This window comes from Centrocercus urophasianus, unplaced genomic scaffold (assembly GCF_019232065.1).
Source record: "Centrocercus urophasianus isolate 14NV4802_14NV808 unplaced genomic scaffold, USGS_Curo_1.0 seq_10, whole genome shotgun sequence".
NCBI lineage: Eukaryota > Metazoa > Chordata > Aves > Galliformes > Phasianidae > Centrocercus > Centrocercus urophasianus.
Window position 1 is genome coordinate 71,140,827 of NW_024884142.1, and position 14,347 is coordinate 71,155,173.

At 38.5% G+C, this 14,347-nt stretch overlaps 1 long non-coding RNA gene across 3 annotated transcripts in view; it reads right to left on the bottom strand.

The window, feature by feature from the left end:
* The window catches only part of LOC122163316, a 44,053-nt gene extending 30,126 nt beyond the window's left edge, over positions 1 to 13,927 (bottom strand). For 2 of the 3 annotated variants that reach the window (XR_006169882.1, XR_006169880.1), the window contains exons 1-2: positions 6,833 to 9,634; positions 5,988 to 6,066 (exon numbers count right to left, since the gene is read on the bottom strand). This is a non-coding gene — a long non-coding RNA (uncharacterized LOC122163316). Of the gene's footprint in view, positions 1 to 5,987; positions 6,067 to 6,832; positions 9,635 to 12,071; positions 12,176 to 13,858 lie in introns of those variants that run through there. The other variant, XR_006169885.1, reaches the window with a different exon arrangement.
* Between the last annotated feature and the right edge of the window lie 420 nt (positions 13,928 to 14,347).

Here is a 14,347-nt window from a genome sequence, read left to right on the forward strand (position 1 = left end):
ATCATTCTTCAGCTTGACCTTTTGTGTGTCTACATGCGTACAGATTTGTGACTTTCAGAATGCCTGTATTCTGTTTCAGTGATCCTGTTGCAGTTTGTATAACTTATGTAGAAAACCTTGAAAAGGTAAAGATTCACAGTATATCACCACTAGAGGATTGATTGGACTCACTATGAACAAGAATCAGGGTTTATAAAATTGAAAAGATCACTGCATTACTCTGTTGCAGTGAAAAAGGAAAAACAATGTGAGGAATTATTTAGCAGAAGAAGAAAAACAAAACAGAAAACAACGGCAAGCTACTCTATAATACTTTCATGCACTGTGTCTTGAAAATTGTGTGTAATTCCAGTGCAATGCTCTCAGAAGATTGTAGTGGGATTGAAAGTAGCACAGAGGAGGATGACAGGGATGATCGCCGATTCGGGACAGACTGCACAATGAATGAGTAACTAGACTTCTCTGACTGAATGGAGATAGAGAGGAGTGTGTAGTGCAGAGGTCTATGAAATTATATGTGATATAAAGAAGATAAAGAGCAAAGGAAGGTACATGGTGCCTGACATACCTTCAGACCTCAGCATCTGTAATGCTACAGGTCAGCTGTTTTCAGCTCTGCAATCTTTCACTCGAGTTACCTGTGGTGCCAGAGCCTTGTCAGCAGATCTTCCTTGCATTCCTATGCATTTATGACAGTGCTGAGGATCTGCATGGCCCTGCAGCTGCAGACCCTGGTGCTCAGCTTGAGAAGCAAACTGCCACTGGTGTGAGAAGCACCCTCACCTATTCCCCTCCCTTTTGCTTGTTGATTTTTCTGGTTTTGGTTCATGCTGAGGGGTAGACACACTGCACTATGAAGAAGGTTACAATTATTAACATACCTGATAGGCACTACTGCATGCAAACTTAAAAGTTGAGTGGTGAGGAACACCAATGTGAACATGCTCCAGCAGTGCTAATAGCTCCAGTGTCATAACAAGCTGGAACCACAGCAGGTGATTTGTATCAGTCCCCACAGGAAGTATATATTATTGAGGAAAACTATTGGGTGAGAGTAGAGTAAAATCAACCAAAAACACTAGGAGAAAAGTAATGGGAGACTGAGAAATGTGAAACTTGCCCGAAGTCATAAGGTGAGGAGGCAGATGATAATACTGGGATCAGGATTCTTCCGTCTTGCTTATGGTTAGAGGTGCTGAGGAAGACATCAAAGACAGCAGGATGCAAAGGATTGGATATAGCTGTGGGAGATCCAAGTCACCTGGAAAGTGCACAGTGTTTTGTGGTAAGTGTAGGAGACAGGTTAATTAGAGTATTCCTAGTCACTTGGTAAATCCAGGCCTGAAAGAGAAAGGAGATACTGTAGTGATGTAGCTGTGAGATGTCACTGCATCTTTTGTATCCAGCATGTAAAATGAGCTTAACTATGTAACATCCTTTGCATTAGTCCTTAGTAAAAAGTGCACAATAAAAGGACCACAACCAATATTTTAAGCCCAGATTCTTGAGTATGTTCAGGTTGAATTATGAATTTTCTGACGCTTTAAGTTAATGGCACATCTCCTTATGGCTTTTGGTTTTTGTCGGGCTAATTTTTTCTTGGATGCTTATAGAAAACAGATAGTGCTTGTCACCAGATTAACAGTGTGGGCAGTGTTGGGACAGACCCACCAAGCAATGTTCACTCTATTTTAATCCCCCTTCAGAGCATGCAGAAGCTTAGCATGCAGCTAACGTGGTAAGGAAGCAGTAATAATTTTCCAGCCTGTTTTTCTCCTGACAAACTCACAAACTTTCTAGAGAATTTAAAGGTTAACAATTTTTTGTTTTAAGCAGATACTGCTATGGGAAGGAGTTGGGCATCTTCAGTGAGAGTCTGCCTTCTCTCCTTGGTTGCACTGGTTAAGTAATAGGGAGCCAGATCACCTCTGACACCTTGAGTATTACAGAGTGTGTCACAGGGAGCTCAGTAATACCCATGCATTAACACTTCATTAACAGGCTTTCTGTGTTCAGTGTTCTCTGGAAAGACAGTGTAAGATTTTCCTAGGTAGCTGTGAGATGCTTAAGAGTGACAACTCACATTGCTCTTGCTGACTTTCTCCTGTTGTTCTGTGCTCAATGAGATTGTAACTAGAAAGAATGATCTGAAGTTGTACATCCAGATTATCAATACAGCAAGGGTCACCCAACCGAGTGATGCTGCAACACACAGTGCATGTCCCACTATGGTGTGCCTTCTTTAAAACTGTCCAGCTCTAGGCAGGAGTAGATCTCAGCAGCAGTAACACCTGCAGTTCTGGGCAGCTGGTAGAATAAAGCTGGTGGCAGAGGCAAGCAGGGTAAAATGCTGGAGGTGTCAGTCTGGATCTTGCAGTAGATTGTGCACTCCAGAGAAAAGCAGCAATGAAACAACGTATCCCAAGGGTTGTGAGCTTTAACTGTAATGAGGGAACACTAGAGAATGAGGGGATAATGGTGAAAGTAAATAAGCCAGGGGTACTCAGATGACTACTTTGAGTACCAGTTGGCCTCTCATACTACCTGCTTCACTAGGTGTCAGTGCTTCTAGACCAGATTATGCATGGCAGTAGTTGGTGTTGGGATCTCTGGGTTGTTTCCTGCTTCAGGCAACAAGTTCCATTTTGAAGGTCTTACTGATCTCTTATACTACTCCCCAACAAACACAGTAGGAGAAACAGAAGCAAGGGCTTTGACATCTAAATATGTTTTTAGTTATTCCTGTCTAAAGGCTTCTCCTTTTCTAATACTAAGATGTATATACACATTTACATTAATATACATTAAGATTGGGATATACTTAAAGTATTTCCACTAAATTTGTGAAATGTTGATGGAAGAGCAAGTTCAGTGATGATGCAAAAATAAAAAGGAGAGAAATTGAAATGAGCATATATGCTGTACAGCGTGGAGGCAACTGGAAAAGGAATGTGCAGTAGCAGCAGAAAAGACTTTATGTTTAGGTTAGAAACACTACTGAAAGTCAAAATGGAATATAAATTAAGCAATCAAAGGAAAACAAGAAACTTTGACATCTCTAATAATCTCTTAATCTCTAATAGAAACTCCAAAGGACAGTGTGATAGAAACACACTGTTTAGAAGAAACAATTAGTTGCAGCAGAAGGAAATGAGGTGAAATTAATGGAAACAAAAGTTGTTTCAAAATCTGCACAGAGAGCGTGCATAGGTGGTCATAGAGTAGGTGATATGGAGAGGAAAAAAAAAAAAAAAAAAAAAAAGAATGTAGGGCTTCTGGAATAACCAGCTCAAACAAATGAATTAAAAAAGCCCAAATAGAAAATAGATGGTATAGAAAGTGCATCAGGCAGCATGATGCATATTAAGGCATTCTCAGAAAGGTCAAGAGGCAAAGAAATACATTAGTTCTGCTGCAGTTGGATATATCTGGCTCAAAGGTCAGTCACCAAGGTCAATTACTGTCTTATTTTCCTTGATTCCAACATTAAAAAAAAAAAAAAAAAAAAAATGAAGTCAACATGAAGAAAAATACTAGGATCTGAAGCTTGTATTACTAGGTCATAGTAGGACTCACTGGAAACATGATGTCATTTTGATGAAGTGACCTAGCATCTCAAGGATAAGAGTTTTGATTTATATTATTTTATGGTCTCAGCCTGAAATTCAAGTGAAATGAAGCATAGCGTATGCTTATCCACAAAGGCGACACTTGAAGTCTAAACTTCAGTCAGAATGAAAAGCTAGAAAAAGTTAGCAGCCATGATACTTCAAGAAAACACAGTTTTCTTTTTTCGCTTTGACTTTCTTTCAAAAACAATTTATCATGAAACCCCTTAATTGTCATAAGCATTTCTGTAGGTGTCAGGAATTTATAAAATAAACATCATCCTCAAAACAGAGCTTGAACTCAAGGAGCTCTCTTGTAGTGGCTACCAGTGCTTAATTAAGAATTTTCTCCTGTTGGGAGCACAGCAGAAGTAAAGAAGGCCATGACAGATTCTTCGTTTAAGTTGCCTGAGGTAACTGCATATAGTAGAACAGATCGCATAGTTCACCCATCAGATCCTACAGCAACACCTGCTATATCCTTTAGTCTAACTGGCCATAAACAAGACCCACCATAAAACATAATTCCCAACATCCCACCAGTGGCTCCCTGACCAGTTATCTTATGCATTATTTCAGAACATTTCTGCAGAGTTCCTCCTCTTTAATGTTTGTTCTTGTCTTGTATCTTTCTTGTAGAAGGAGCAAACCCTCTCATTATCTACTTCAACGAGAATCAAGTGAATAAAGCAACTCTTAAGTCAGCTGTAGAGGCCTCATTTTATTAACAGTTATTGTTTATATTTCACTATTTCTGTGGCTTCACTAAGATAGAGATGTTGACGCTGATGCTTGACCATGAAGATCAGCTAATTCAGCCACAGAGTGAAAGAAAGTTTGAAGTCAAACTGCTTCTATCCTATCCATTCAATAAATAACCCCTGTACTTCAAAGTTCTTGTCTTTAGAATTCTTGAGGCACTGCAGAGCAGACTTAGCAGAATAATATTGTAAACCTAAAGTGGTTTTAATATTGAACTTATTGCAATTTCCTTGATGGCCATGATCCTTCAAAAATCTGATTCTCTCTGGCTGTTAGTATGGCAGGAAGCATCTACTTATGTCACCCAGCTGCCTCAATAATGTAACAACATTTTTCATATATCCAGTCTTCCTATGCTTAAGTAGGAAAAATTAGTCTGGGTATTCAAAGATACTTAGCTATTGTGCAGTCAATTCATTAAACCAGACTCCAAATTCAAACTTAAGGTAAGCATATGTTACTTAAGTTGAGGTATGCAAATAGTTCTTCTGAAAATCTTCATTTAACTTCTGTCTTTAAGTGAGTTTGTTCCTCCTTGTTTCCCAAAACTACTCTCTAAGAGTCTTCCTAACTATTTCAGAAGGGTTAGTTGATGCTGTATAGCTGAAGACAGATGAACAGATAGAAACGCTTGGAAGGGTTGAAAAATGTAGTTTTCTTCTACATATGTAAATCTATTGTTTGCATTCTGAAGATCCTTATTTCTTTTTTGCCTGGTGTTTTTAAGTTGCTTCACAAATAGTGAGGTAAGTATTGTAGACTTTCATTAGTACCATTATTAGGGTTATTATTATTATCGCTGAAGTAAGTATTGCCTTAAGCTTCAATTTTTGCACATAATTATAACTCTGACAAATAATTCATATGAAACCTAAGAAACATTGCTTTCTGCTTGGGCGTTTTTTTTTTTACTTTTTAGGTTCCTATGCCAAGATACAATCAAGTGAAACGCTTTGGTTAACATAGCAAATAAATGTAAACACTGCAATTACTGGAAATTCTCGTCCACTAACTATCCAAATTTAATACAAATACATCGCTGCATCCTACGAGGGAGAGAATCTATATACAGAGAGAAATATATTAAACCAATAGGTCTCTGAATATGACAAAGAGTGGGGAAAAAAATTCAATATCTCATGACAGCTAAACAATTTTAGGAGTTTCTGAAATAATGATACTTTTTCTGCTTCTCTAAAACAATCCCCAACCACGTTGCAATTGTGAGTTTGCATCAACCTTTAGGAATATAATGGCAAAGACGACATCAGGATCTTGGCTTATATGCATGGATCAGAAAATTGTCCAGTGTAATCCTATTGATCTTCAACTAACACAAAAACAGCACTGACCAGAATATCATAAATTTATATTTATGATAAGTGACAGCACACTGGATGGTAGAATTATGACCCTTTGTGACATGAATGCTTGAACACCTTGCAGTGCTAGAATGATAACATTTTCACTAGCGCCTTAGAATATCAACTAAATACTGAGTTTGACCACATAGGTGTTTTAAAAAGAATTCCTTTTGCAGTTGGAGAAATAGATAAAAACCGATATGAGACAAGCAAATAAAGTCTTTGGAGAGAGAAAGAAGCAGAATTCACTTACCAACCAGTCAAAAATATCGCTGTCAGAAATCCTCTCTTTTATTGAATGCAATGGGAGCTTAAACAGAATTCCACAGTGTCTGGAAGCAGAGAAGTTGAATATCACAATGTAAACTTGGGCATCAATGATGCATGTGATAAAAGACTATCCAAACTCAAATTGATAAAAGATTTGACCTGCATTTCATTATACTTTTATTCTTAAACTACATCGTCTCACTTTCATTTTTAGTCACAAAGTGTCTGATTTCATTACCTAATATTAATTTTGAAGGAATATTAAGAGAAGCACTTTTTTCTTAACCTGAAACATCAAACTTCTGGGATTGGAATAGCTACAGTACATTAAGCTTCAGTCATTGAGCCTCACAATTTCTCTTTGATCTTTCAAGTGCAGTATATCTCATATACCTTCACCATTTTAATTTTCCTGACTAAGTTAGACATACTTTATAGTCAATGGAGAGAGAAAAGCTTTTTCCAGAAGGAATCTTATTTCACCTATCTCTAGGATCTTGGCTACTTCTACTGGTGGGAAAACTTGTTGTGCTTGAGAATATGGATAACTGATTCAGGCCGGATCTCTATATTTTAGACAGTTTACATTTTATTATTTTGAAACCCATCCTGAGCTAATAAGCTTGTGCATTTCCTCTGAAAGTTACAAAACCAACCAAAACACAATTCACATAAATAACTAAGATAAACCTGATGTAATGCCATAATGTGATAGGCAGTATAGCAATAGTAGCAAGGTGGCACAACCCCAGGCTGCAGCAAATGAGAACAAGCCTAAGTGCAGCAGCCAGGGATACAGAAACAAAGGAAAAAAAACCAAAACTTTACCTTTTGAAAGGCCTCTGGGAAGCAGGGATCTGCAGAAAGATACCCCTCACCTCCACTGCCAGCCCTTAAATGAGGTCTGGGAAGGGTGGGTTGGCCCTGCCTTCCCACCAGGTGCTCAATCATCACTGTTTCAGTCTGTGACTTAGCATTTTTGCTACACCTGCCCTTAGGGAGCATCAGAAGGAATAACTTTTTGTGGGAGTACTAAAATGAGAAACATGAATGTTTAGATAGATGCAAGCATTTAAACATTTAACAAGAGAACAACAAAGAAAACCTCATGAGGAACACAATTTGTTAACTGTTTTGCTTATCTGACGTTATTGTATATATCATGTCCAATATTTTCTCCTTTCGTCACAAATGAATTTGGTAGTTACTTTATTTTTAGAGTAGATGTAGAATTATTACTATCTGTTTGTTCTGATTTTACAAAAATATTAGGATTAGATAATATTTTAAAGTCCCCAAAAATCTGTATTTTGGCCCAGCTACTGTCTTACGGGAAAAGATACCTGATCATAGTCAGAGCCCATTTTGTTCAAATACCAGTTTCTGGTCAATAAAAGGTTAATCACTGTTGTGTTACTAATGAAACGTTAAAGAATCACTTAAGAATTATTAGTAGCAGGTTGTACAAATTCAGTGTTTTTAAAGAATCCAAATAATGAATGAATATTGTTTGTCATTCCCCCTGCTCTTCATGTAGTGAACATTATTAATACTCGCATTTTGACAGTCTACTATATTCTCTTCCTTCCTCATCTCCTTGTCCGTCTTTGAGATTACACACATTAGCATGCTCTGGAAAGCAAAAGCAGCATCTCTATTTGTAGTTATTTCTTACTCTTGTTGAATTCAATTCCAAATACTGCAACTGCTTCCCAAATTTTATGTTTTACCTGTGTCTTTGTCAGAGATGCACTGGAACAGCGTGCCCAGAAGAGCTGCGGATATCCCATCTTTTGAGGTACTCAAGGAGGCCAGGTTTGAAGGTTTCCTACTCAGTTTGACCTAGAGGCTGACAGCCCTGCCCACAGCAAAGGGGTTGGAGCTAGATGATCTTTGAAGTTCCTTCCAAACAAATTCATTCTATAATTTATAGCAGGCTTCCTTCATTGATTAAAACCAAGTCCCAGGTTGGAACATTTCTGAATCCAAGGGTCCATCCTATTCCTGTGATAAACATGTTAAGGCACTGACCTTACATAAAGGTGTCCTTTGAAAACATTGTACCTTAGATACAAAATCACCAACAGTTTGCCAGCAGCAGAGACAGTTTACTCTCAAAGGCATTTCACAAAATCATACCTGCTGCCTTACATCAGGAGCAATAGGTTGCTTCTGGGTTGCAGCAGCACCTACCATAAGCCAGGCTTGTGTGTGACCTGTTTGATCCTCACCCATGCTGGAGAGTAGGCAGCCTGTATTCTGTGACTATTAAAGGTACTGATGCAATGCTTCTGAGGTTGGACAGGAAGGCTGGATGCTACCAAAGGATCATCAGTGGAAACATGATACATTGGGGTCTTATGGGAAAGAACATTGAGACAGTTCAGAAACTCACAGGAGAAATGAGGGAACAGGTGAGACAGACTGGTGTCAGGGATGGTGACGCAGGTGCATTGCTGTACTCTAAAGGTGCATAACTTCACTTAAATGGAAGAAGGTAAGATGATTTGTTACAGCTGAAAATCCACTGCTGGTTATACTATTATTAGAAGGCTTGCTTTGCAGGAGTAAATCTATATTTCTCCAGGGTGTTAGGGCAACTTGGCAAATGCAAAATAGATTTCATATTGTGAAGATGAACATTTCCAGCCCTGAGCTCAAACAATGCCTCTTTTATAGAACTGCATCATGACAGGGGGAGCTTTGTGTTTTCATGATTTTGATGGTATACATCAGATACATTCTTCTTACTTCACCTGCTGATCCTGTGAGATACAAGAGATCGTAGGAAACTGTTCTTCAAAGCGATGCTTTACACGGAAAGATTTAAGGTCATTAAAAATTGGGTATGAGGATTTCCCTGCCTCTGTAAATAGCCTGATTAAATTACTGAGTGGTCATGAGGACTCAGAGAAAATCCAGAGCTTAAAACAATTTGTGATCAGGACCTGATATCTGCACTACACAGATTTGGGAAGTCTTGTTCTGTGGTAACTGCAGTTCTGCACTCAGATTATTCCACAAGGCAAACCAAAACTTGGTAAATGGAAAATACCTGGGAAAATCTGAACAAAGGCACAAATATTAATTACCAATAGAAAACCTTCTGATTTATCAGTCAGTTGAAGCTTTGGACTTTTTTTGAGATCAAATAAAACTAGGAGTAAGCAATCTTCTTAAATCTTGTATCACATATTCCTTGGTTGATTCTGAGATATAAAATGCCAAGTAAATATCTTGGGCTGTTAGCATTACTAACTATTCATGTTATGGATAGTTTAAGCAATAGGTGGAATTTAGTTTAATTAATCAGCACAAAAAAAAAAAAAAGCCTACATTTATGACAGAATGAAAAGACAAAGATGTTTACCAAGCAAGATTTAAACATAGTTGAAAAACTGAAAAGCTTTCTGCAGTACCACATACAATATGGACTAAATAATACCTTTTGCTTAATTCTACTGAGCCAAGTTCTCTCTGGTGCAGTGCTGCTGATTTTAGCTGACTTAAACCAAGGGTGAACTTGTTCTGAAAACTTTAATAAAATGAAGTGATACCCAGAGGACTCTCAAAGACATAGGCTGGAGAGCTGGGCAGAAAAAAACCGGTTAACATTTAACAAAAGCAAGTGTAGAGTCTTGCATGTGGGGAGGAATAATTCCATGCACCAGTACATGTTGGGGGATGACCTGCTGGAGGGGAGCTCTGCAGAGAGGGACCTGGGTGTCCTGGTGGACGACAGGTTGGCCATGAGCCAGCAGTGTGCCCTTGTGGCCAAGAGGGCCAATGGCATCCTGGGGTGCACTAAAAAGAGTGTGGCCAGCAGGTCAAGGGAGGTGATCCTCCCCCTCTACTCTGCCCTGGTATGGCCTCATCTGGAGTACTGCATCCAGTTCTGGGCTCCCCAGTACAAAAGACAGGGATCTCTTGGAAAGAGTCCAGCGGAGGGCCACAAAGATGGTGAAGGTCCTGGAGCATCTCTCCTATGAGGAAAGGCTGAGTGATCTGGGTCTGTTCAGCCTTGAGAAAAGAAGACTGAGAGGGGACCTGATCCAGGTCTATAAATATCTAAGGTGTGGGGGGCAGAATGGCAAGGATGGACTCTTTTCAGTGGTGAGTGGAGACAGGACAAGGGGAAGCGGCTGGAAACTGCAGCACAGGAAGTTACGCACAAATGTGTGCAAGAACTTCTTTACAGTGAGGTGACGGAGCACTGGAACAGGCTGCCCACGGAGGTGGTGGAGTCTCCTTCTCTGGAAATGTTCAAGACCTGCCTGGATGCCTACCTGTGCGACCTGCTGTAGGGAACCTGCTTTGGCAGGGGGGTTGGACTCAATGATCTCTGGGGGTCCCTTCCAACCCCTACTATTTTGTGATTCTGTGAACTCAGGCTTAAAAGTCTACTTATTGTTGTTTGTGAATTTCTGATAGAACAAAGTTCAGAACTACACTGAAATAACAACAGTCTGTGACTTACAGGGCAGCAGTTTGGTATAGGATATTCGTGGCAATAAAAATCACAATAGGATTTAGGTTATTTACATATGGCCAGGAATTTAAGAGGAAGAAGCATCCATAGTGGGTCCATATTGTTGTGACTCCTTGTGAACTTGTTTCCAAACTGCAAAACCACAATTTGCTTCATAGAGTTAACAGTGTAACACCTTTTCAAATATCCAAATCTACAGTCTTCCTCCTAATAAAAAAATCGCCTAACGCCTGTGATATAAGATGCATATAGAGTCCACAGAGTTTAGCATATGTTCTAGCAAGATCTTTGGAACAATTTTCCACCATTAAATGCTGCAGGAAAAAAAAAGTTTGGGGAGGACATGTAAGGTGGATGAGAAAAACCATCAGAAATGCTGATTTGAACAGAATTGATAACACTGAATAGAACAAAAGCTTTCAACAACTGATAGTTCTTGGAAAGTCTCCCACAAACAGTTATTTTCTCGGTAGATGGGAATAGCTGTCCTAGCACCTGGATTATTGAGGGTAGAATGAATCTGCTGACTGTAGGTCATACACGTTTAAAAAAATCACAATAAAAAACACAAACTCTGAAACTGGGCTTAAGGGAGGATTTTACACATTCCTGATTTTACACGCAGTTTATGACAAGAGTTTATTATTTCTTCCACTATCCAAATTGTGAATAATCTCTTAATTTTGCTTTGTGCTTTTCTACTATTTCCAACAAATATCCACAGTAGATATTTGGATTTCTCCAGATATACACTCCTGACAACTTCAAGCAGACAACAATAGAATTTATCCTTCTGACATTTGTTCTGACAGTACATGGAAGAATCATCCTAAAACAGGATGCCTGTTTATAGAAAAGCAAGCTTGGGTTTGCTTTTGATAGGTTGTATCAAGAAGGCTTAAAGACATTTTAATTCACCAAACATTCTTGGACACAATGTCCCTTTAACAGAAGGTCAACAGGTTCCTCAATATTTCATTTCTGAACACAACTAAACACAGAGTGTTTCCATTGATGTCTTCAATATACATTACCATTAACACTGTCACTATACTGGCTCAAATCAAGCTGGTGCATTGTTATGTATACTAATTTGTCATTCTCATCCTCAAGGTATGATTGCAGATTAAAAATCAATTTGCAACAGATTATAATATCTCCTGCAGTGTCTGGGTGTAACAGAGATCATAGAATCTCACATGGTTTTGGTTGGAAGGAACCTTGAAGGTCACCTGATTCCAAAAGCCCTGCTTTAAGCAGGGACACCTCCCAGTAGACCAGGTTGCTCATAGCCTGGTTCATATAAAAAAACATTACCTCATCCATGAAAGACAGAAAGCATGTAAAAGTAGTTTCCCTTTCTCTACAGTTGCAAGATGACAATTGTTTGTGAAAAATTTTCAGAAAAGGAGAAAACCTAAGAATACATTTTTTGTATTAATTTCAGACCAGATCCATGCATTTTCCTTTAAGAACCAAGCTACTACTATTTTCCCTCTCTTTCCACATCAATTGTGCACTCCAGAATAGAAATAGACTGACAAGAATCTCCAGACAAGTGGCCCCAGTTTGATTTACCTGTTGTTAGCAGTTGTACAACATCTGTTAGCGTATGGCTGTCAGCTTTCAGAGTGGCTCTTGACAGATACAGCTCAGTGACAGTCACTTCTATGGTTTTCCAGCTGAGAAAGAGTTTAAAACAGATGAGTTTGGTTCTCATTTACACTAGAAGTGTCTTGAATCTGCCCTGGCAACAACAACAAGAGATGTCCTTTCACCCTTGCCCTACACAACAAGTCCTTAGTACAACTGTAAATGATAGATAGACATGAGGTATTTATATTTTCTGAAGGGCAAACCTTGAGACAACCATCAGCCTGAGTTAATCTCTACAGTTCTACATGGCTCTGATTTGTGTATGAAAGTTTGTTAAGTGACAGCAAATACACAGGTTGCTCCAAAAGTAATGCTTCCTTTTTATTTTCATGGAAACTATGAAAGTACAAACAGAAAAATAATGCTATTTAATAGAACAAATTCTCAGGTACAACAGAATATTTTTCAGCACACTCACCACCAAGAGCTGTGAATTTGTACCAGTGATTAACAAGAGCCAGCATGCCCCACTCATAAAAATCTGCACAAGCAGAGACGACCCACTGTTACTGTTGTCACTGCTAAAATGCACCTGTTACAGCTGGAAAAATTACTGTGATAAAAATGGGAAAAGAAACAAATAGGAAAAGAATACTCACCTGTAGCTGCAGATCTAGGTTCACAGGAAATACTTCAGAAAAGGGATCTTCAGAATAAGATTCTTTCCCAGCGGCAGTCAGCCCTTAAATGGGGTCTAGGAGGGGTGCAGCCAGGCTCCACCCCTTCTGAATTGTCTTCACCTGTGCTTCCATGGCTAACTCAGTCCTTTCCTCAGGTGATCAATCAGTGGTTCTGGCTGTGACTCAACAGTTGCCATACAGCACCACTCAGCACCTTACTGTACTCACATCTACTGTTTGGTCTCCAGAAACATTCAGCAAACATCATGTCAATAGGTGCAGGAAATTATAATGGGATATTGGTGGAAAGGTTCAGCCTCTACTGCCATACCACCAACACCCACCTCAGATGTTGTGAGCAAATAATAGAACAAAAATGGAGGCATTACTTTTGGAGCAGCCTTCACGTGTTCCGCAGATATCCTGTTGTATTGATACTGAGAAGGAAATGGATCATAACTCACAAAAAATGCTGTAAGTGTAGATGTCACAAAATGGAAGGTCCATTCCTTTTCTGACTTCTCTAAGTTGCAGACCTAACATGCTAATTCAAGCAACGTTGTTTATTTACAGCAATTGTCAGAGTTCGGTTTGTTCACCTGAAGGCAATAATCCAGTCTTGATACAATAATTCTCAAAATGATAAAAAAGCCTAAAGCAATTGCATTTGTTTCTTTTATGTTTTATTATGGAGGTTAATTTTCTCTCTGAAGATGTATACCTTTTCAAATACTTGATTAGAAATATTTCCTCAAATAAAAAATTGTTAGTATTTTTGGTTTATTATTAATGGTTATTACTTTTTCTAAACTTAATTTTAATTTTTATGAGGGTACAGAGGTCTCTTCACTAATAATTTTAAAGCAATACCAAAACAGATAAATGAAAAGGTATAAACTAGATCTAATGTATCCCATGGGAACCCTCTTGCAGAAAATCCTCACTTGTATTGGTGTGCATTTTGAAGCATATTCCAGCTAAAATCTATAGAAACCATCATCTCTCCTCCGTTAAATTACTTTTGTTGCTGTTGAGGTGAAGAAACTCTATTTTGTGTGATAAAAATAAAAAATTGCACAGAAAACTTACAGTATTTTGAAATTAACTCTTTTCAGATGAGTTTGCATAAACTGATTTTTTTCTATAAGAGAAAGAAATCTTTTCATTTGTTTCTGTTGGCTGTTCACGTGGCTCCGATACTCCTGGGAAAATTAGTAGAATGACATGGAGTTATATGGGGGGATGACAGAAAGGAGGACACAATGAAATCACCTCATTTTGAGATTTGAATCAAGCCTAGGGGTGAAATCTTCTCCATTATTTTGCATATTTATTTTGCCCTTTCAGTGTTTCAGTCCTGCTACAAGGATGTAAAATCTGCTTTCCTCTAAGTTGCTCATGATGCAAGCATTGAAATATAAGAACCAGGAAGAAAATACTTGTTCATCTGACTATAAATTTCCACACTGGAAAAAAGTGACTTTAAATAAAATAAGAAAATACAGTGGATGGGTGTTATTTAAGCATATAGTTTTAATGCATCTCATGCATAGCTAATGTCCATTCTTCTTTAGTGTT